General features: G+C 36.6%; 1 protein-coding gene across 2 annotated transcripts in view; it reads right to left on the bottom strand.

Moving 5' to 3' along the window:
- The window catches only part of rictor (rapamycin-insensitive companion of Tor), a 955009-nt gene that overhangs the window by 594634 nt on the left and 336343 nt on the right, over positions 1-24032 (bottom strand). The window lies entirely within an intron of this gene.

The following is a 24032-nucleotide window of genomic DNA, read 5'->3' on the forward strand; positions in this document are numbered from 1 at the left end:
ACATTTATAGCACACTCAACACAATATCCAGATCAGTTTAGTAATACTGAACCATTTAAGATTGGAGATCTGTATTCTAAATGTACTGATTTAGATTAGCTGCTACAGAAACAGTGTAGATAGTTCTAACTGATAGTTGAATTCCATTGAAGTGGAAGACAGAACCATACTAAAAAATTATAAGGAGGAATGCAAAGAGGGATACACATCAATACTGGTAGAAAAAGTGATCAAAAACTTGAAATGTGGAATAGATGCTGGAATAGATGATATTCAACCAGAAATGCATAAGGGTGAAGCCATAAATATTATGCAGTGCGACAATGCATAATTCAGAGGGTCTGGACAGAAGATTCAATTCCCAATGATTGGAGCAGAGCTCTCATAGTACCCATCTATTATATACACACACACACACACACACACACACACACACACACACACACACACACACACACACACACACACACACACACACAGTAAAACCCTGTTTTTATGTTCCCGCAATTTAAGCCATTTTCCACTGGTCAAATCTTAAGGCCTATTCTAAGGATATATTGTTTTCCCACCATTAACAACTTGATGTGCACATTATTTCCTGTGATTTGTGTTTTTTTTCTCGGGTGGCAATACTGATTTTCGAATCGATTTCTGCAGAAATCTGCGCATTTCAGTTCCCAGATGGAGTTGCTTACGGCTGTAGTTTCATTTCCACCATCACGGTGACTTGCACGCTTCCAGCAGTAATGTAGTGATCAGCGATACCGTGATTTTTCAATCACAGTACGAATTCATATTGCAGAATTTCTGCAATATCAACATAATTTAGCATGTGAAAGTTGCTTTCAAGTTGCTGTGGTGGATTATCCATGTTAGAAACATGGAGAAAAAGGATTTCTCCATCTTCTACAGAAAATGCATTTCCGTAGAAGAAAAGGTGTCAATTCTGCGACGTGTAGATTGGCATGCCGGAACATGTGTGCATTTAGCAAAAGATCTTGGACTCTCTGTGTCCACTTTGAACATGATAGTAAAACGCAGATCAAGCATTGAATTCAATGCTTTGCATTGAATTCAATGCAAAGTTTTCAATGATCCAAAGTTTTCAATTCAATGCTTTAAAATTTATCTATTTTAAAAAAAAAAAAGATTTTTTTTAAAATAGATAAATGTAATTAATTGTAAATTCATTTATTTTTCAGTTCTTACATTTCGTAATCTGGTATGTAGTCAAATAATAGCAGTAAGTCATCTTTTAGCCTTTTTTTAGTGTTTTTTTTTTACATTTACTGCTATTTACACTTTTTTCCACCAGTCCCCTGAAAAGTGTAAAAAAGGGGTTTTACTGTATATATATATATAAATAAAGGAATAAAATTGAATGTGAGAATTACAGAGGAATTTCTCTACTGAGTGTTCAACGCAAGATTTATGCATGCATACTTGAAAAGAGGTTGAGAAAGATTGTGAAAGAAAAACAGGGAGAAGAACAAGCAGGGTTCTTGACAACCATAGAGGTTATCAAGATCAGATTTTCATTTTAAGACAAATAGTTGAGAAATAGTGGAAATGACAAGCAGGTGTACATATGAACAGGTGCACAAGGCTCAAGCTGTGGGCCCAAAAAAATTACGCCCAATTTAAGAACCCTGAGTAATGAGGAAGGGGTGCTTAAGGGTCAAAGTTGTATAACTGAGAGGAGATCTCCACATAGCCTTTAAAGGAATGCGGAGAACCGCCCAGGGCTTCTGACCTAATGTCCAATCCTCACCTTCTCGTGGAGCACCCTGTTGGGTATCTACTTGGATACTGAAACGAACAAGGATGGGCTGGCAATTTGGGATTTAGCTGACTAAATTGTATTCTTATTGGTTAAACCAAAATAAAAAATGATGGTACAATGTTAAATGTTAATGTTAAATCTGGTGTGAGACAAGGATGTACATTATCCCCTCTGTTATTCATTATTTATATGGATCACATTATGAATGAAAGTGGTATTAAACATATCAGAATTTGAGATGTTAATGTCAGCTCTTTGCTTTATGCAGACGATGTTATACTTCTAAATAAATCTGGTACAAGTTTGCACGATTCCCTGACTAAATTGAATAACTGTTGTAATAGATATGGTATGAAGGTCAGCAATAAAAAGACAAAGACAATGAAAATAGGCAGAATCATTAAAAATGTCAACTATGTTGTGAATGGAGAACCTGTGGAACAAGTAAAACATTTCAGCTACTTAGGCAAGATTTTTACTGAAGATGGTAAATTAAATATAGAAATAGACAACAGACTCAGCAAAGCTGGTATGGTAGGAAGTCAACTGAATAAATTCATATGAAATAAGAGAGAAATTAGTCGGAACACTAAATTAGCTGTATACAAGACAGTGTTCAAACCAGTTTTAACTTATGGATCTGAGAGCTGGGTCAGAAGTAAAACACTTGACCAAAGACTAGAGACGGCAGATATGAGAGTCCTGAGAAAGATTAGAGGCGTGAACAGATGGCATCAATGGCGATATCATATTAAAAACGAGGATATTAGGAAAGAACTTGACATTGTCAGCATCCAGGAATGCGTTAGCAGAGCTAATCTCAGGTGGTATGGTCACTTAAACAGAATGTGGGCGAGAAAAGATTAGCAAAACAAGTGTTCTCTGCCAGGTTGGCAGCAAAACGACCCAGAGGAAGACCAAGATATAGGTGGATTGATATGGTACAAAGTGCCTTAGACGATAGAAATATAAGATCTGATAATGTTGGAGTCATGACAAGTAACAGACTGATTTGGAGGAAAATTTCAGTTAGGAAGTTAGTAATGATGTAGTTTTTTTCATGTAGTACCATCATATCCTGTACACCCCTTGAAGGTACATGGCAGGAATTTGATGATGAGTAATGAGGAAAACCTCCAGCGCAATCTAGTGCCTCAGGCCAACCTACTTTGGGAAAAGTGTAAGTACGGCCCAGATGACAAGGATCTGTACTTAAGTTTTGTAAATCTGAAAAAGGAATATGACAAAGTAAACAGAGAAATGCTTTTCAAAACAGCCTTTGATTTGAATGGAACATTATACAGAGCAATACATAGTCTATATTTGTTATCGGTCAGCAGTCATTTAAGAATTTAAGGAAAATATAGGAAGATGGTTTAATGTCAAATTAGGGGTAAAACAAGGATGCACATTATTTCCACTCTGATTCATCATCTATATGGATAATATCTTGAAAGAGAATGACATTAGTCTTAATATTAGAACTGGAGATATCAAACTTAGCTCTTCGCTTTATGCAGATGATGTATTCATAAACACATCTAGTGCAAGTCTCCATGATTCTCAAACTGAATAACAGATGTAACAAATTTGGCATAAACATCAGCAGTAAAAAAATAACAAAACTATGAAAACAGGCAGGAACATAGAAAACTTCAACTGTATTCTGAATGGAGATCCTATATCACATATGAAATATTTCAGCTATTTAGGCACAGTTTTTAGTGAAGATGGTAGGTTAAATCTGAAAATAGATAACAGAATAAGCAAAGCTGGTATAGTGGGCAGCCAGCTGAATAAATAATCATCATTATCAAATCCCTGACATGTACCCTCAAGGGGTGTACAGGATATGATAGTACTACATGAAAAATTTACATCATTACTAACTTCCTGTCTACAATTTTCCTCCAAATCAGTCTGTTACTTGTCAAGACTCAAATATTATCAGAACTTATATTTATATCGTCTAAGGCACTTTGTACATTATCAATCCACCTATATCTTGGCCTTCCTCTGGGTCGTTTTCCTACCAGCCTGGCAGAGTACACTTGTTTGGCTAATCTTTCCTCGCCCATTCTGTTTAAGTGATACCACCTGAGATTATCTCTGCTAAAGCATTCCTGGATGCTGACAATGTCAAGTTCTTTCCTAATATCCTTGTTTTTAACATGATATTGCCATTGATGCCATCTGTTCAAGCCTCTAATCTTTCTCAGGATTCTAATATCTGTGGTCTCTTGCATTTGGTCAAGTGTTTTACTTCTGACCCAGCTCTCAGATCCATAAGGTAATACTGGTTTGAACACTGTCTTGTATACAGCTAATTTAGTGTTCCGACTAATTTCTCTCTTATCCCATATGAATTTATTCAATTGACTTCCTACCACACCAGCTTTGTTGATTCTGTTGTCTACTTCTATATTTAATTCACCATCTTCAATAAAAATCGTGCCTAAGTAGTTGAAATGTTTTACTTGTTCCACAGGTTCTCCATTCACAACACAGTTGACATTTTTAATGATTCTGCCTATTTTCACTGTCTTTGTCTTTTTATTGCTGACCTTCATACCATATCTATTACAACAGTTATTCAATTTAGTCAGGGAATCTTGCAAACTTGTACCAGATTTATTTAGAAGTATAACATCGTCCATATAAAGCAAAGAGCTGACATTAACATCTCGAATTCTGATATCATGTTTAATACCACTTTCATTCATAATGTGATCCACATAAATAATGAATAACAGAGGGGATAATGTATATCCTTGTCTCACACCAGATATAACATTAAACCATCTTCCTGTACTTCCTTCAGTTCTAATTGCTGACTTGCAACTCAAATAAAGACTAAGTACTGCTTGATATAACGCCCCATTGACACCATATAACTGTACCATATCGAATAGATTCTCTCTCTCTTGGCACCTTGTCATATGCCTTTTCCAGATCGACAAAACTTAAATACAGATGTTTGTTATATTCCCATACTTTCTCAACTATATGTCGTAAAGTGAAGATCTGATCCTGACAGCCTCAATTTGGCCTGAATCCAGCTTGTTCTTCACCAAGATTTTCTTCTACAATTCTTCTCAACAGTTTCTCAAGTATACTTGTATAAATTTTGCCAGGAACACTCAGTAGGGAAATATCTCTGTAATTCTCACATTCAGTTTTATTTGTCTTTTATATGGGTACTATGAGAGCCCTACTCCAATCATCAGGAATTCATCCCTATGTCCAGGCCTTCTGATCTATGCAGTGCAGCTACTGTAAGAGTTTTATACCACTATACTTCAGTATTTCTGGTAGAATATCATCTACTCCTGCTGCCTTCCCACATTTCAAGCCTTTGATGGCTTTTTCTACTTCAAGTATGATATGTATTCCTGATTGCATGCATGGGCAGTGTTTTTTTACCACTGTGCTATCATCACTGCTTGTTTCTTTTAGCAGTTTTTCAAAGTAATTACTCCATAGGTCAAGGAATTCTTTTTCTCCTGTTTTCATGTCCCCTTTATCATCTCTAACTCCTTTTACAGCACTCTTTCCTCCATTTCTAAGTTTCCAGAATATCTTACGACTTTCTTGATATTTATTTTCTATGTTCTTGCCAAAGTCCTCCCATGACTTTTGTTTAACTAGTTTTGCACAGTGTTTAGCTGTCTTACATTTGTCTCTGAATTCTCTAAGAGCACAAGCTGACTTATTTGCCAGGAACTTTTTATAAGCTTTCTTCTTTTCCTTCACTGCCTCTTTAACTTCCTGTGTCCACCATGGAGTTCTGATTTTTCCATCCTTGCAGCAACCTCACCACATGCATCTCTTGCTAAATCAATCAGGGTTTTCATCAAGGCTTGGTTCCTGTTCTCAAACTTTCATTTTTTCTTCAATAATCTTGTGTATTTTAGTCTACAGTTCACATCTAAAAGCTGCTCAACTTTTATTCGCTTTAAAATTTTCTTACGTTTTTCTTTTCAATATGAAATTCAATTTTATCCTGCTCAAGACTAAATGGTATTTACTTCCAATTTCAAATCCTCTGTACACTCTGGTGTCCTGCACCAGGGAGAAAACATCACTATCAACAATAACATAGTCAATGAGACTTTTCTTATTCCTTGTCTCTTCTCTCCATGTGAATTTGTGCACATTTTTATGTTGGAACATGGTGTTAGTAATAACCAGTCCATGTCCTGAGCAGAAATCGAACAGATATTTGCCATTATTATTAGCTTTGCTCTTTTCTCCAAATTTTCTCAAAATATTTTTGTATGTCTGACAATCATTTCCTACTCTGCTATTTAGATCCCCAACAAGGACCAACTTTGCCTTTTTCATTGTGTCAGTTGCTTTCTCTAAAGCATCAAAAATTTCCTCCACTTCTACTTTAGTACAACCTTCTGTGGGACCATAGGCACAAATAGGCACTTGAGACTGCCTGTCATTCAAGAAGATTAGCCTCGTATATTGTGTTGAAAACAATGGCTACTATGGCGATACAATAACTATGGCAAACAATATACATTTATGTATATTGTATGGCTACTCTTTCATTTCCTTGATTGTCATTACCTGAATATAATATTTTGTATTCATTGCTCAGAAAGATCTCACCAGTTTTTGTCTTTTTTGTTTCAGTCATCCCTATTATGTCGATCTGGTACTTATCTAATTCCTCAGCTAGCTCCATTTCTTTGCCAGTCAGGCTTCTTTTGTTGATAGTACCGATCTTGAACTCTGGTGATGTTGAGTTGGGGTTTGTTTTCAGATTTGTTCCAGTAGTTGACTTTTGCGCTGTTCGCCCTGGTGAAAACAAAGGAGGTCTTGTTTAACTGGGCAACACCCCAGTCGGCATGAAATTTTGTCATGTTGTATATTGGTTTAAGCCAATAAGAATACAATTTGGTCGGCTAAATCCCAAATTGCTAGCCCATCCTCATTCGTTCAGTATCCAGGTAGATATCCAACAGGGTGCACCACGAGAATGTGAGGATTGGACATTACGTCAGAAGCCCTGGTCGGTTCTCTGCATTCCTTTAAAGGCTATGTAGAGGTCTCCTCTCAGTTATACAGCTTTGACCCTTAAACACCCCAGCTGAATAAATTTATATAAAAAAAAAAGAAAAATTAGCCAAAACACCACACTAGCAATGAAGAAGACTGTGTTTATACCAGTTTTAAGTTATCTGAAAGTTGGGTTAGAAATAAAGCACCTGATCAATGACTAGAGACCAGAGATATCAGGGTTCTGAGAAAAATTTGGGAGTAAACCAATGGCATCAATGGCAGAATCATATTAAAAATTAAGATATTTGAAAGGAACTTAACACTATTAGTGCTCAGGCATTTGTAAGCAGAGCTAATCTAAGGTGATTATGGCAGGAAATAGATCTAGAGGAAGACTAATGGCTAAATCAATGGATTGATATGCCTTTTTCCCCCCCTTTTTTTATGTTGAGTCCATACACGAGAGATAGGTAGATCAAACTATAGTACATTAGTAGGGTGTATGGGTTTGGGAAAGAAGGTACTTGTTCATATTGGATTTGAATGACTATATATTGTATTCTTTAGGGAACACATCAAGGGGAAGACTTGTTTATTATTTTAACGGTATAATAGAACACAGAAACTAAGTAATAATTAATTTATTAACTTGATGCTGATATTATAACCAGCATCTTCAGAGCACAAAAACACTGTTTGTCACAATACGTGAGACTAAAACAACATGGTGTACTTAAACAAAATTGTAGCAGCAACACAAAGACTAGAGTCCTGATTTTGGCGCCCTCTATCTGAAAAAAAAAAAAAAAAAAAAAAAAAAAAACGCTATCATATATTACTAGAGTCCTAGATAAGTGCTAGTTTTTTCTTAATATGACTGTCTCCCAGATCTTCGGCAAGTTAATACAGCCATATTTGTGGAGATTTGCAGTGTGTTTTTTAGGGCTTCTGTCGCCTCTAAGAACAATCTCTCTGATTTATATGGGTTTCTGTGTAGTACTTTTGTGTTTTTCCGGTTGATCCTGTGTGCAGGGGTATCCAGAGCATGGTCTGCTAGGCCCGACTTCCCATAATGATAATTCCGGACGTATCATTTATGTGCACTGATGCAGATATTCACAGTTCTTCCTGTTTGACCGTAGTAGGCTTGATTGCATGAGCAGGCTGTATTAACTTGCCGAAGATCTGGGAGACAGTCATATTAAGAAAAAACTAGCACTTTTCTAGGACTCTAGTAATATATGATAGCGTTTTTTTTTTTTTTTTCAGATAGAGGGTGCCAAAATCAGGATTCTAGTCTTTGTGTTGCTGCTACAATTTTGTTTAAGTACACCATGTTGTTTTAGTCTCGTGTATTGTGACAAACAGTGTTTTTGTGCTCTGAAGATGCTGGTTACAATACCAGCGAAATATCAGCATCAAGTTAATAAATTAATTATTTACTTAGTTTCTGTGTTCTATTATACCGTTAAAATAATAAACAACATGTTCGACGAACACATAAGTCTGTCCACACGTTTAAGGATTCTTTACGGAGACGATATCGTACGCAAGACACGACGATATGGTAAGTGGAAGTTGAAATTGGCGCGGCAACTAAACATGTTAGCCTTCTAAAAGAGGTGCCGAGACACCAAATTAATACCGAACTGTTTTAAAATCAAAAAAAGTTCCACTCGGCCAAAGCCCAACGCATCTATAAATGAGCGAGTGTAGTGCTTTTATGCGAACAAATTAACACCACTCGCCGGAAATTAGCACAAGCAAATACAACCATCAGCGCATTACGAGAATCACTGCATAATATTCTAAATACGGAACTTTGGCAGATCTTAGAGAACATCACCGACGCAACGGCAAAAAAAGAATTCGACAGAGTCAAAAACCGGCACCAAAATAAGTTCGAAAATCTACAACAATGGAGCACCGTACAACGACCGCAATTACAACAAGACCTCGTCGTCGTGAATCTATCGTCACTCACCTTAAGCAAAGAAGCCACGACTGCTTTAAGTCGAGGGCACAACTTTGCCATAACTCCCAAGCAAGTTCCAAAAGCCGAAATAATGGCATCCATCGAACGAGGAATTTACGACCTGCCTCCAACAATAGCTAACAACATACGTTTAGATGTGGCCAACATCCTAATGAAGTCCAAGCCTCCCAAAAATAATATCCCACATAAGGAATTCATTGCTATAAAAGAGCTACACAACAACAGCCAGATTACCATAACAAAAGCAGACAAAGGAAATGCAACCGTGGTGATGGACACAACTGAATATGAAAACAAAATGCACACACTATTACAAGATCAGTCAACATACAAAATTATAGATCGCAATCCCACCAACACACAAAAGAATAGGGCACGAAAATTATTAAAAAAAGTCACTTCCTGGCCCAAAGACACAGTTAACAAACTCAAACCCTTCCATGTTAAAACACCGAGGATCTACGGATCACCAAAAATTCAAAAACCAGGCACACCCCTAACTCACTAACAATTCTCCCTCCTTTGTCAAAAATTCAGCACACCTAAAAAGCATCTTACAACACCTCACCCTAAAAAGCTCAGACTTAATAGTAAGCTTTGACATCACTTCACTATTCACAAATGTACCACTAATAGAAACCCTCAATCTACTGAAGTCACACTTCCCCCCTGATATATTTGAACTATTCAAATTCACAATACATGCAGGATATTTCACATGGAAAGGGAAAATATACAAACAAATTGATGGGACAGCCATGGGCTCCCCCTTCCCCCCCCCCCCAGCCAACTTTTACATAGAACACCTGGAAAAACAAGCAATCAATACAGCCACTCTCAAACCAACACTTTGGCTACACTATGTTGATGATGTGCTTGCTATTTGGCCACATGGCCCTGAGACATTGAAAACATTCTTAGCACATTTAAATAGCCAACATCCAAAAATCCACTTTACTATGGAACTGGAAGCCAACATCTGTCTGCCCTTCCTGGATACACTCATCACACGTCTCCCAGATGGTTCCTTATCATTTTCAGTTTTCAGAAAACCCACACATACAGGCAGATACTTACACAAACAATCACACCATCATCCTTCTCAACAATATGGCATATTAAAAACGCTAACCCATAGAGCGAGAGCAATCTGTTCAAATGACAAGGCTCTTACTGCTGAACTGACTCACTTACGCCACACCTTCTTGGCCAACGGCTACAATCCACAAAAAATAAACAAAATATTACACTCCTAAGAAACCCCTCCCACCATCCACCACAGAGAACAACAACAAAACAGTCACCATCCCTTACATTAAAGGCACATCCGAAAAGATCTCAAGAATTCTCAATAAACATAAACTACGCACTACATTCAGACCATGTAGCAAATTAGCCACCTTCATCCGCTCACCCAAGGACAGCATTCCTCCTTTATCACATCCAGGAGTCTACCAAGTACCCTGCTCATGCAATCAAGCCTACTACAGTCAAACAGGAAGAACTGTGAATATCCGCATCAGCGAACATAAACGATACGTCCGGAATTATCATTATGGGAAGTCGGGCCTAGCAGACCATGCTCTGGATACCCCTGCACACAGGATCAACTGGAAAAACACAAAAGTACTACACAGAAACCCATATAAATCAGAGAGATTGTTCTTAGAGGCGACAGAAGCCCTAAAACACACTCCAAATCTCAACAAATATGGCTGTATTAACTTGCCGAAGATCTGGGAGACAGTCATATTAAGAAAAAACTAGCACTTTTCTAGGACTCTAGTAATATATGATAGCTGTTTTTTTTTTGTTTTTTTTCCCAGATAGACGGCGCCAAAATCAGGACTCTAGTCTTTGTGTTGCTGCTACAATTTTGTTTAAGTACACCATGTTGTTTTAGTCTCGCATATTGTGACAAACAGTGTTTTTGTGCTCTGAAGATGCTGGTTATAATACCAGCGAAATATCAGCATCAAGTTAATAAATTAATTATTTACTTAGTTTCTGTGTTCTATTATACCGTTAAAATAATAAACAACATGTTCGATGAACACATAAGTCTGTCCACACGTTCAAGGGGAAGACTGTTCCATAGTATAGCAGTTGCAGTGATGGAGGAGGAGGAGGAGAAACTTGTGTGGATTTCAAGGTGCACTGTGTAGGGATGTTGAGCAGCAGCTGCATGTGTTCAAACAAGCTTAGTACTAAGTGCGAGAATTATTCATGCTATTTTAGATGAACATTTTCAATGGAAATATTTGTCACGGAAAAATTTTCATCTGTGCAAAAAGTGGGGGGAGTGATTTGGTAAACGATGGGTCTGAATGCTCTCCTCTGGACTGAGTCGAGCATTTTGAGGGAGCTTATTTTTTTTTGGGGGGGGGGACGCCATATGTGGTAGGAGTATTTGATGGTTGGATGGATCTGTGATTTGTATAAAGTTAACAGCTGTTCAGAGGTGACGCTCTTCAGATAAAGAGAAATTCTAGTCTTTCAGAAGCTCAGGATGCATTGGTTGTTATGTATTTATGCCAGGAGAGGCTTGATGTGAGGGTAATTCCAAGAAGGGAAATCTCACACTGTCTGGAAATTTGGGTGTTGTCAATACTGGGAGAGAATGGTTCTTTTTTTTATGAGAAATTAGACAGTACTGGGTTTTATTTGCAATGAAATTGACTAGGTTATCTGAACCCCATTGGAGGATGGCTTAGAGGTCTGAATTGAGAGCAGTGGTGGTTGCTGTGTAGGTTGAGGCGAGTTGTGTGTAGTAAGATTTATCAAAAGAAAGGGAGGAGTGCAATGTGCTGTTGTTTGCAAAACTAAATATTGGGTTGGAGATAAGCTGAAGTAGGTCATTGATATATATAGTAGGAAGAGGGTTGGTGAGAGGACAGAACCTCGAGGAACCCCAGCATTAGTTGAATGACGAGAGGATAAGGAGCCATCAACCACCTCACAGTTGGATTGCCAGCTTTCTGTCTGTCATCCAGATAGAAAGCTGGCAATCCAACTACAGAGGTCTTGAGATAGACCAAAAGATGGCAGCTTGCTTATTAAGCCCTTGTGCCAGAACTAGTCAAACGCCTTGGAGATATCAAGTCCAATCACTTGAGATTTGCCAAACATCTCCATGGCATTTGTCCAGAGATGGATGACATATGTGAGCAGATCTCCTGTTGATCAGCAGCGACGGAATCCATACTGGCGGTCATTTATTAGACAGAATAGCTTCAAGTTAGTGTAGGGAATTGATGTTTTTTCCATTACCTTAGACAGGACTGTGGTGAGCGAGATGGGGTGGTAGGCAGTGACTTGTTGCCCTTCTTGGGGAAAGGGTTGAATATAGGCCAATTTCCAGGCTATGGGATAGATACCAGTGGAGTAAGACAGTATATATAAGTGACATAGGACAGGAGACAGTTCTGGTGCACAAATCTTCAGGACAATTGGAGGAATGCCATCCGGACCAGAAGACTTTTTTTGTGTCTAATTTGGACAGTATTTTACTGATCTCTTTCTGGAAAAAGGATATAGTGGTCATTGTATGTTGTACATCTGGAACGGTTGGAGGACTTTTGCCATTGTCAAGTATGCATGCATACTTGACAATGACAAAAGGCCTCACACTCTGCTTCCAATGACGCATAGTGCGAGGCCAGGAGATTGGCCTTTTCTGTAGGTGATGATGCAAAGGTGCCACCTGGGCAGAAGTTATGGCCAAGTTCTTTGGCGAGGGACCAAAAGGCTCGGCTGCCATTTGGACAGGCTGCTAATTTCCTGCTTTTTACTCTTTCGAACTCTGTTTTAGAAGCATGGATTTTTTTTTTTTTTTTTTTTTTTTATTTCGGGCTTGGTATAAGCACTAAAGGAGGATAGAGTTCTTGATTTGAGCCAGTAATGGTATGTTTGGTGTTTCATTTGTACAGCCTTGCCACATCTTTTGGAAAACCAAGGTTTAGTGAGTGAATGGCAGATCAGAGTACTGTGGGGAATGTACGATTCCATGCCAGTGAGGATTACTAATATGAGTTCGGTGCATGTGTTTGGATTGGAAGGTCAGAAGCAATAGTCTAACCATGGGAACGAGGCATAGAAGTTGTGGAGGTTGTCCCACTTGGCACTGTTATAATGCCAAACTAGTCTTGTACGGGAGTGGTTGTGTAAGTGTTGCTGTTGCATGTGAGAAGAGATGAGCACTAGGTTGTGGTCAGAATTGCCTAGCGAGCCCTCTACGTTCTCTGTGTATTTGGAAGGGTCATTGGTCAGGAAGAGGTCTAGGGTATTTGGAGAGTGGTTTGGGTAATCGGGTATTCTGGTTGGCACACGTACCTGTTGTGTAAAGTCATTGGTGATGGCGAATGTTTCAGCATCAAGATGTGTGCAGCTAGAAGAGGAAAGCCAGTTGGTGTTGTGGACATTAAAATCGCTTAGGAGGATGATTTCGCTGATGGGAAAGTGGGACTGGAGAAAGTCAATGGATATGATAATAGATATGACAATATCAGAGTGCTTACAACCATCAGACTAATTTGGAGGAAAATTGAGGGTAGGAGATTAATAATAATGTAAAGTTAATCATGTAGTGCCATCATTGTAACCTGAATACCCTTGAGGGTACATAACAGGGATATGATGATAAATTAACCATCCACAGAAAATGTTGGAAAAATTATAATCTCCTACTTCAAATAATATCTTTATTTTAAAATTAATCCTATGCATTAAACAGATGCTGGACATTATAGTATATTATTTACCAAGTCTGGACTAGGAATGGGACACAGAAGTAGTCTTATCTTTCTTTTTTTTTGGAACCATACTGCAATTTCAGAAAAACATAAATAAAAGAATCCATAAAAATAAGTACCTTATAATCATACAGTTTAATGCACTTTCATTGATTTGTAAAGCATTCATAAACTTCATACAAGGCCTTTTAAAGTCTATTTTAAAAGATGAGTGTCCTTAGCTCAAGCAGTGATAATTATAATGCCCTTTTCTTGGAGAGACCTGGGAACAACCTTCATGAAGACCTTTCAACAAAACGTAGGTTAGTCAGTCTCATACAAATGGCAAGATTTTTCACCCAACAAGTCACACAAAATTTGATGCAGAATATACAAACAATTAACATGCATGGTAGGTTATGCAGATCGGATTACCTGTAATTTCATGGCATTAATCTGGTTTGAATGAAACAACTTAGACATGACAGAGTATTTGGCTTAACATATTAAGGGGAAGATGAAGTTAAGTTGGGTATCTACTTTGATACTGAACGAACGAGGATGGGCTGGCAATTTGGGATTTAGCCGACCAAATTGTATTCTTATTGGTTAAACCAAAATAAAAAATGATGGTACAACATGACAAAATTTCATGCCGGCTGGGGCGTCACCCGGTTAAACAAGGCCCCCCGTTGTTTTCGCCAGGGAACCAGGGCGAACAGCGAAAAGTCAGCTACTGGAACAAATCTGAAAACAAACCCCAACTCAACATCACCAGAGTTAAAGATCGGTACTATCAACGTAAGAAGCCTGAATGGCAAAGAAATGGAGCTAGCTGAGGAATTAGATAAGTACCAGATCGACATAATAGGGGTGACTGAAACAAAAAAGACCAAAACTGGTGAGATCTTTCTGAGCAATAAATACAAAATGTTATATTCAGGCAATAACAATCAAGGAAAAGAAGGAGTAGCCATAGTATTCAACACAAAATACGAGGCTAATCTTCTTGAATGGCAGTCAGTCTCAAGTAGAGTAATGTGGGCAAATATGAGAATGGGGAACTGGACAATGAGACTTATTTGTGCCTATGGTCCCACAGAAGGTTCTACTAAGGTAGAAGTGGAGGAATTTTTTGAGGCTTTAGAAAAAGCAACTGACACAATGAAAAAGGAAAAGTTGGTCCTTGTTGGGGATCTAAATAGTAGAGTAGGAAATGATTGTGAGACATACAAAAATATTTTGGGAAAATTTGGAGAAAAGAGCAAAGCTAATAATAATGGCAAATATCTGTTGGATTTCTGCTCAGGACATGGACTGGTTATTACTAACACCATGTTCCAACATAAAAATGTGCACAAATTCACATGGAGAGAAGAGGCTAGGAATAAGAAAAGTCTCATTGACTATGTTATTGTTGATAGTGATGTTTTCTCCCTGGTGCAGGACACCAGAGTGTACAGAGGATTTGAAATTGGAAGTGATCACTATTTAGTCTTGAGCAGGATAAAATTGAATTTCATATTGAAAAGAATAACATGTAAGAAAGTTTTAAAGCGAATAAAAGTTGAGCAGCTCTCAGATGTAAACTGTAGACTAAAATACAGAAATATTATTGAAAAGAAAATGAAAGAGTTTGAGAACAGGAATCAAACCTTGGAGATTCAGTGGCAAACTCTGAAGGAAACATTGATTGATTCTGCCAGAGAGGCATGTGGTGAGGTTGTGTGCAAAGATAAAAAAATCAGAACTCCCTGGTGGACACAGGAAGTTAAAGAGGCAGTGAAGGAAAAGAAGAAAGCATATCAAAAGTTCCTGGCAAATAAGTCAGCTTTTACTCTTACAGAATACAGAGACAAATGTAAGAAAGCTAAACAGTGTGTAAAACTAGCTAAACAAAAGTCATGGGAGGACTTTGGCAAGAATAAACAAAATAAATATCAAGAAGGTGGCAAAATATTCTGGAGGTTGTTGAAGAAGCTTAGGAATGGAGGAAAGAGTGCTGTAAAAGGAATTAGAGATGATAAAGGTGAAATGAAAACAGGAGAAAAAGATATCCTTGAAGTATGGAGTAATTACTTTGAAAAACTGCTAAATGAAACAAGCAGTGATGACAGCACAGTGATAAAAAACACTGACCAGGCATGCAGTCAGGAATACATATCCATACTTGAAGTAGAAAAAGCCATCAAAGGCTTGAAATGTGGAAAGGCAGCAGGAGTAGATGATATTCGACCAGAAATGCTGAAGTATGGTGGTATAAGAGTCTTACAGTGGCTGCACTGCATAGTTCAGAAAGCCTGGACAGAGGGACGAATTCCCGATGATTGGAGTAGAGCTCTCATAGTACCCATATATAAAAAGGGAAATAAAACTGAATGTGAGAATTACAGAGGTATTTCCCTACTGAGTGTTCCTGGCAAGATCTATGCAAGTATACTTGAGAAACGGTTGAGAAGAATTGTGGAAGAAAAGCTTGGTGAAGAACAAGCTGGATTCAATTATAAGATGGAACTTGAGCTTTCTAAGTAGCATCATAAAAGTGCACTGAAAACAGAATGAAATATAAATAATACCATACATTAGATTCATTTTAGTTTTTGAACACCTAACTAATATTTGGGTGTATTCAAGTAAAGTAAACATAAACAACAGTGTTAAGTGTTATAAGATTATTATTCTAAATGCATGTTTAAGATTTATATTTCAATTTTTTTGCACTTCTTTATTCTAATAATATTTTTTGTGTGTTTGAAAAAGTTCCATAACCTTCAACATTTGCTTCTATATTTAATTCCGTGAAATAAACGCTTTCTGTTCAATAATTCACTAACCTGACCTGAATAGCCCCCCCCCCCTTCCCTATACTCTATCTTCCAATGCAATGAATTACAATCATTAATTAGAACAAACTACAACTATTTCTATAGAAAACTACATTGTTGCTGAAACATTAATTTAAATAAACCAGCACATTCAGCAATATTAAACAGCTCAACATCACTAAGCACTAGCCAAGTACCGTAAGAATTAGTAATTTATCATACCTCTGCATTTGAGCATGCAATAAAAAGGAAATAATACTTTATTTCATAGAAAAATTTCAAAATTTCAAATTTAAGTTTAAAATGACCAGTGAAAATATACTGAATAAGCAGTTTGAGTCGGGCTTTATTTTGTTATAAGCAATTAAAAATTCAGTAAAGAAAGAACAAAAAATGTTAGCAATGAGAGAAATATAAAATTTAAAGAATGATAATTAGTGATCACATTGAAATTATTTTTAAATGTTGCTTTCATGTGCATCAATTTGATAAATACTTTTAACCTTCCTACAGGAAATGATGTGTGCATCTAGTAGCCAAACATAGATACAAAATGTGCCAAAGATCGACATGGAGTGGTGTTATATTTCATCCCTCATAACTGGCTGGGTGGTTAAACTGATAACCACAAAATATTCAGATGGGAAAAAAAAAAAAAAAAAAAAAAGCAGCTGAACCATAACAGTAGCAACATGCTTCTGCTCTGAATGAATTAAGATTTAAAATGAAAAAAAAAAAGTAAAATTAAGGTACTTGTTCTAATTCTATAGGTACTGGATAGCTATAGAATCAGAGAAATTCAACTCTTTTATCAAGCTGAAATACAAAATCAAAATGTACACATATATTTGCAAGTTACATCTAAATATAACATGTGAAAATGGTTATCATTCTCTCCTGCTTTCATACAAATTAAATAAACAGTTTCTTGAGAAATAATGAAAATTAGTCCAATAGGATTTATCATAAAAAATTATATCTTGAACATCACACTTAAAATGCAAAAAAGATTGAATGAATTTATTGTCTAAGTTCCTTATATCATTCAAAGTGCTTCCTTCAGCCAATTTTTAATTTAATTGAATAAAACATGCGCTCCAAAAAAATCTTCTACATCAAAATATCCAGAAAATAATAAACATGGCAGTGAAAGAATTCACACTTTTTACTTATGCATTTACATATTAATCTTGCGGAGGTCGCATGTATCTGAGAGATACATTCATTACTAGTATGTGCTAAAACGTGATAAAAAAAAAAACTCTGCAAATATAATACAAGATGGTTTATTTATTTTCAGTTACAATCTAGAAATTATTGAACAAAGAAAAACAACAACAACAAAACCAATACTATACTGACATCGGAGTTTGTGGTATCTCTCAGATACAATTTATTAACAAATATCAAAAAATTTAATATCACTTTAACATTCGACTCTATAATTCTCATCATCAGACTCAAGTAACAAAATCGCTGAATCTCTTCAACATCTGATGGATTATCAATCGATATATTTTTCCAGCCATTTTCAATGGTAAATAATAAAAAAAAAAACTACACCAATACTATACTGACATTGGAGGTTGCGATATCTCTCAGATACAATTTACTATGAAATATCACACACCTTTACATAACATGTGTTAAACCAAAACTGACCGCATAAACAGTGTATGGAATATCACTCGTAATATATGCATGCGCAGCTATTCATGACCTCCAAGCTATGCACTGGATATGTGTAAGAAGATTTATATTAAACAATTAGTTTGCATCTGTGAGATCAGTCGCGACCTCTGCAGGGTTATGAAAAGTCCTGTCTCCCCACCTCAGTATATCTAACCAGTATTTAGTATCTTGTTTCCCTGGCACCAAAATTAATAACAGTAGCGATGCTATCAGGATGCAGAAAGATAAGGTGAAAGAATGGTCTTAGCTTGCACTAATGACCTGAGAGGTGAGAAATATTCTATGAGAAAGATGTGAAGGAGTTGTTGGCCATAACAAAAAAGAAGAGTGAGAAGGTGAAGACTGCAAGTGTATTGCCATGCAGGGATCTCGAAATTATTCTGCAATGAAATAATTTCAAGAACTGAAGAGGAGAGGGCGTGATAGCAAATGAATCAATACACAGATTGTGCCAGAAAGAATGATGTAGGGTTTGTGAAGCTATTGTCTCAGTTTGATGGAAAAGGGGATTTGCATAATACTGAGGGAGTGCACTTAATGTTCACAGTGAAGAATTTATGGAGGCACAACACAAGTGTTAGAATAATTACTTTACTTAACATAAGGAAAGTAACATTCGCCGTTTCAACCTCTGTATTGAGGTCATCATCAGGAAAAATACATATGTATAAGATACAAGCTACATGACACTGCACTATACAAAAGCAAGATGAATCTAAATGCTTGTTAATTATTTAATGTAGCCTGACCTTTTATGGAAAAGAACAAAAAAAATTAAATAAATAAATAAAAATTAAATTAAATAAAAGAAAAAAATTAAATAAATAAAAAAAGAAAAGAAAAGAAATAAAAAATAAAAGAAAAAAATTAAATAAATAAAAAAAGAAAAGAAAATAATTAAATAAAATAAAATAAAATAAAATAAAATAAAATAAAATATAAACAGAACTACATTAAACATTTCTAAAGTCCTCTCGTCATACTGAGATTTTCTTCTGTTTGGGGGTTGTTCTAGTTGCTATATGGATTGAAGATGGGTACTCAAAAATTCTTGGAATAACTAATCCATAATTTTTGTCAGATTTGGATAATGTTTCAGCATTTCACAAGCTTCTTTGAAATTTCTCTCAAACTATGTTTTGGTGCAGTGTAGGGACTCTTGGTGCCTTTTCAGTCAATTCTGTGGCTTGTTTGGAGTGCATGGTCTGATAGGTCTGTTTTACATAGTGGAGGTATTTAATGTGTTGTTTGTGTTCATCTTTTCTGATTGGGATGGTCGTCCTGTTTCTCCTATGTAAGGTAGGTTACAGGTACATTGAATTTTGTAAACTCCTGGGTGGGCCAGGTATGGAAGAAATCTTTGGAAGAGCTAAGTAAATTTCTTGATTTTGTCGGGGGTTTGAGGGTAGTCTTAATATTGTATTAAAGTAGTGTTCTATCTATTTTTTCTGAAATACACCTAATCTAGGGTATGGCATTCTTGTAATCTTTTTTACTTTTAGGTATTTTTATGGAGGATCTTCTGAACTGTTTTTTTTTATTGTAGTCATTTTTTACAAATGTTTGAATTATAATTTTGAATTCTTGGTTCAGAGCTTGTTCATTGCAGCAAACTGTTAGGGCTCTGTGTTTGAGGGTGCTGATTAATCCTAGTTTTTGGGTTGGGTGGTGGTATGAATTTTAATGTATGTATTGGCCTGTGTGCATGTAGGTTTGTGGCAGACTGTGAAGGAGAGACAGCCTGAGGAAAGACGTGTGAAGAATGTATCTAGAAAAGGAAGAGAGTTGTTTTTTATTTTGATGGTGAATTGGATATGTTTGTGTCATTTGTTCAGATGGCTTGGGAATGAATTTAGTGTTTTGCGGTCGTGGGGTCAAATAGTCAAAATATCATCAACATATCTGAGCCAGACTTTGGACTTTAGGCTGGCCGAATCTAGAGCTCATTGCTTGAAGTCTTCCATGTAAAAGTTAGCTATCGGAGGCAAAGTGGTGAGATCATGGCCGTATAAAAATTATTTTGGCACACAAATACCTGGAGCGGAGTACATGAGCAAAGAGGATCGTGATGTCGGGCAGAAATATGTTCTGTAAGAGAAGAATAGTATCATTGATCGGGACATTAGTGAAAAGGGCAATTACATCAAAGCTGACTAATAAATCTTTGTCGTTGAGTGTGATGTTTCTAATTTTGTTTATGAAGTGTTGTCTATTTTTTAGGAGGGGGGGGGGGGGTGACCTACCAACTCCTTGAGTGTGGCTGCTAATTTCTTGGCTAAATGATAATTAGGGCTGTCGATTCCTTCAACTATCGGTCATAATGGTGTGTTTGTTTTGTGTATTTTTGGTAGGCCATAAATTCTGGGGTGCAGTATAACGCAGTATTAATTTTTTTGGTTGTTTCTTCAGGCCACATGATCACTAATTTGATTAATTCTGTTGTTTTCTTTTTGATGAGGTTTGTAGGGTTGTAATTCACCATTTGGTATGTGTTGTGGTCGAATACCAAATGGGTCATTTTTTCTAGGTATGCTGTCTGATCGAGGACAACGGTAGCATTCCCTTTATCTGCTTTTGTAATCACAATGTCTTTATTTTTTAAGGATTTAACAGCCAATTTTTCTGCTCTGGTTAAGTTGCACTTAGTTGTTTGTTAGAGTTTATTATGTATAATGTTTCCATTCATATTTTTTGGCTAAATTGGAGGGGAGGGAATCTTAGACCTCTTTCGATATGATAAATGAAATCTAATTTATTAACTGACCTTGGTGCAGTGTCGTAGTTCAGGCCTTTTTCCAGAAGTGCGAGTTCCCTTAAGTTAAGGTTGTAGCTGGATTTGTTAATAACTCGGCCATAGTCCATCGGTGGTCGGTTGTTCCTGACTTTGCTCGTAGCTAATTAGCTGCTCCTTGTATCGCTGGTTTGTAATTACCTGTTCCTCTGGATATAGCATCTGGATTGTCTGTTGCTTTCTTGATGTTTTAATGCTTTAAACTTCACTATTAATTTTTCTTTGTTCTTAAGTAACATTTACTTAGCCAAGTCATCTGTAATTCTGTCTAGAATATCCCAAATATTGGGATTAACCCTTTAACATACAAAGACGTCTGTGACACGTCTTTTGTTTATTGCACCAAAATTAATTTTGACGTATGGCAGACGTCACGAAGTTCGCGTAAGTTTTATCTGTTCCGACTTTAAAAATAATTTGTATGTCAAAGGGTTAATGTAGCTGGATAGCTCTAATTTTTGTTGTAAAATGCTGGCTTAGGTAACTGCTAAGTTTTTGTAGGCCTCATGGATCTGTTCTCTCAACAAAGCTTTTTACAAAACGGACATAAATACAGAGTGATTTAGCTGAAGTAAACTTCTTTTTTAACTTAATGCAGTTGGGTATTAAGTTGCTGTCTCTACATCATTTTAATCTTGCCGTAGTGGGTGCAATGTTTATGCATCAAATCTCCATGGGTTATGACAATTCCTTCTTTTAAGAAAGAATTATTTTCTGCACTTAAATGGATGTGGTGTTAGGTATCCAGGGTGCTGAAGTGCAACTTCAGGAAAATTCAAGCATTCAGGGTGGATGTAGATGAGCGTGTGAAATCACCCATAAGCCAAGTGAGAATGACCAACAAATGCACATTCTAGTCTCTCAAGCAACAGTGTTGAATAGGGTAGTCAATTCAAGTAGTAAAGGTGGATGGAGGAATATCCTTATTGTTCACCTCCATATTGTTCCTGATACTTCTAGTATAAGGAAAAATAGAGAGGAGGTACTGATTAGTGTAATTTCCCTAAAAGGGATGGGCATGAGACTTGGCTAACAGCAGAGATGATGTAGTTACAGGGATAGCACTTGAAGGGTAAGGATTTAGTACTTTCAGAGAGGATAGGATGAGGAGAGGGGTACTGCTGATGACAGCAGATGAATTGCTGCTAAAAAGAATAGGAGATAGGTGAGAGGGATGGCCTGTTCTTTTGAAGCAGTCTGGTATGAGATTGAGGCCAATAAGACAACATATACAGTTGGTTGCTGCTATAGGCCCAGGAAGGGGGGGGGTGAAAGACACAGGTCAAGTAATTATTATGGAGAACTTCAACTAAGGAAACATACATGGGAAGAAAGAAAGATCGCACGGTAGGTAGGAAATAGAATTTATACACCCACTGAAAGATTACTACTTGATGCAGCATGTGATGAGGGGACTCGAGAGTGTTGGTTACGAGAGTGTTGGTTAACTGTTTGGATATATCTTCGAATAGAGAATAATGAAAGGAGCAATTTAGCTTTATGATCACCTGTATCAGATTATGGACCAGTTTATAACCTAATCCAGCATTAAGGAAAGATGCATGCCCTACGTACTACTCTACCAGTTTCTAGCCATGGACCCTCCTCCCTTACTTTATGTAAACACTGCCACGACCATAAAATCAGTTAAAAACTAACACCTCCATCAGAAACATGTCTACTAAAAGAATTTCTTTCATGGTTCAAAGGAAAAAGAAAAAAAGATTGATGTGTGTGTAAAAAGTTTTCTTTGTCCTCTTCAACAGTGCAGAAGAATAAAGATATTTACATATTGGCACTGGAAAGCAGCATAAACAAAACAAAAAAAATTTAGAAAGTGCAAGATTACATAAGAAGCACTGCTAAAATTGTTACAAAAGAAATACTAGATTCTCAATAGTTTGGACAAGCATATTCATACAAATAATGTCTATGTATGTAATTTATATTATGTTTTCCTCTTTAATACTCCTTTTGTTGTTTTTCATAATCTATTTTTTATGAATGTAATGAGAATTAATGAAAATTGAAAAATATAGGTGGCAGATTTAACGTTGGTATAAAAATTAATAACAGAAACTTAACACACCTAAGATATGCAGATGATATCATAATTTTTGCAAACACTGCAGACCTTAATATAATGATAGAAGACCTATATCATGAAAGCAGAAAAGTCGATCTAAAAATAAAAATTCAAAAAAAAAAAACAAAACAGAAAAAATAAAATTATGTTTAATCATTTTGTAACACCAAAAAACATAATAATAGAAGACAATTTCTTGGAAAGAGTTTCTTCATATACATACTTAGGTTATCTCATTGATCTAAACTGTGGACTCCAAAAGAAAATAAATAGGAGAGTTCAACTTGCCTGGGATGCATTCAGAAAATTCAAAATCATTTTTCAAAATGATGATGTCCCACTCTGTTTAAAAAGGAAGACAGTTAACTAATGTATACTTCCAGTCATCACATATGGTTGTAAAACTTGGTCGCTAACAAAAGCACTAGTAAATAAACTAACAACAACTCAAAGAAAAATGGAGAGGTTGATGCTGGGCATCAAATTAAATGATAAGAAGCAAAACACCTGGATAAGAAGCCAGACTCATCATTGACATCATTCTTCACTATAAGCGACTAAAATGGAAATGGGCCACACATCTATCCAGAAGATGAGCAATGGACCACCATACTAACAAACTGGATTCCAAAAGAAGGGAAACTAGGCTGAGGACGTCTTCTCCTCCAGAGTGAAGGAAAAGAGTAGTGATGATGATGATTATTATTATTATTAAACAAGACCTCATGGAGTCAAAGACTCATCTGGGAGGTCCTTTTATCACTCACACACACATCTCATCGTACCGGGTCTTAAACACATTCAAACTCCTTGCAGACACCACACTCTCAGGCAAGGCATTCCAATCATTCACAACTCTGCATGAAAAAAACCTGCCTCTCACTCCCCTACTCACACCCTCTTTATACAGTTTCCAGGGATGACATCTGGTTCTCCCGTGATCTCCCACTATTCTCTGTAGAACTTCTCCACCATTGATCTTATAACAACCCCTTACTAACATGTAGGTCTCTATCATATCTCCCCTCTTCCTTCTCTCCACCAGACTCTGCAAATTACATCTTCTCAATCTTTCCTCATACTCAACATTCCAGAGGTCAGAAACTACCTTAGTCA

This window comes from Typopeltis vanoorti, chromosome 16 (assembly GCF_054136105.1).
Source record: "Typopeltis vanoorti isolate ZY-2024b chromosome 16, IOZ_Tvanoo_1.0, whole genome shotgun sequence".
In the NCBI taxonomy this organism is placed as follows: domain Eukaryota; kingdom Metazoa; phylum Arthropoda; class Arachnida; order Uropygi; family Thelyphonidae; genus Typopeltis; species Typopeltis vanoorti.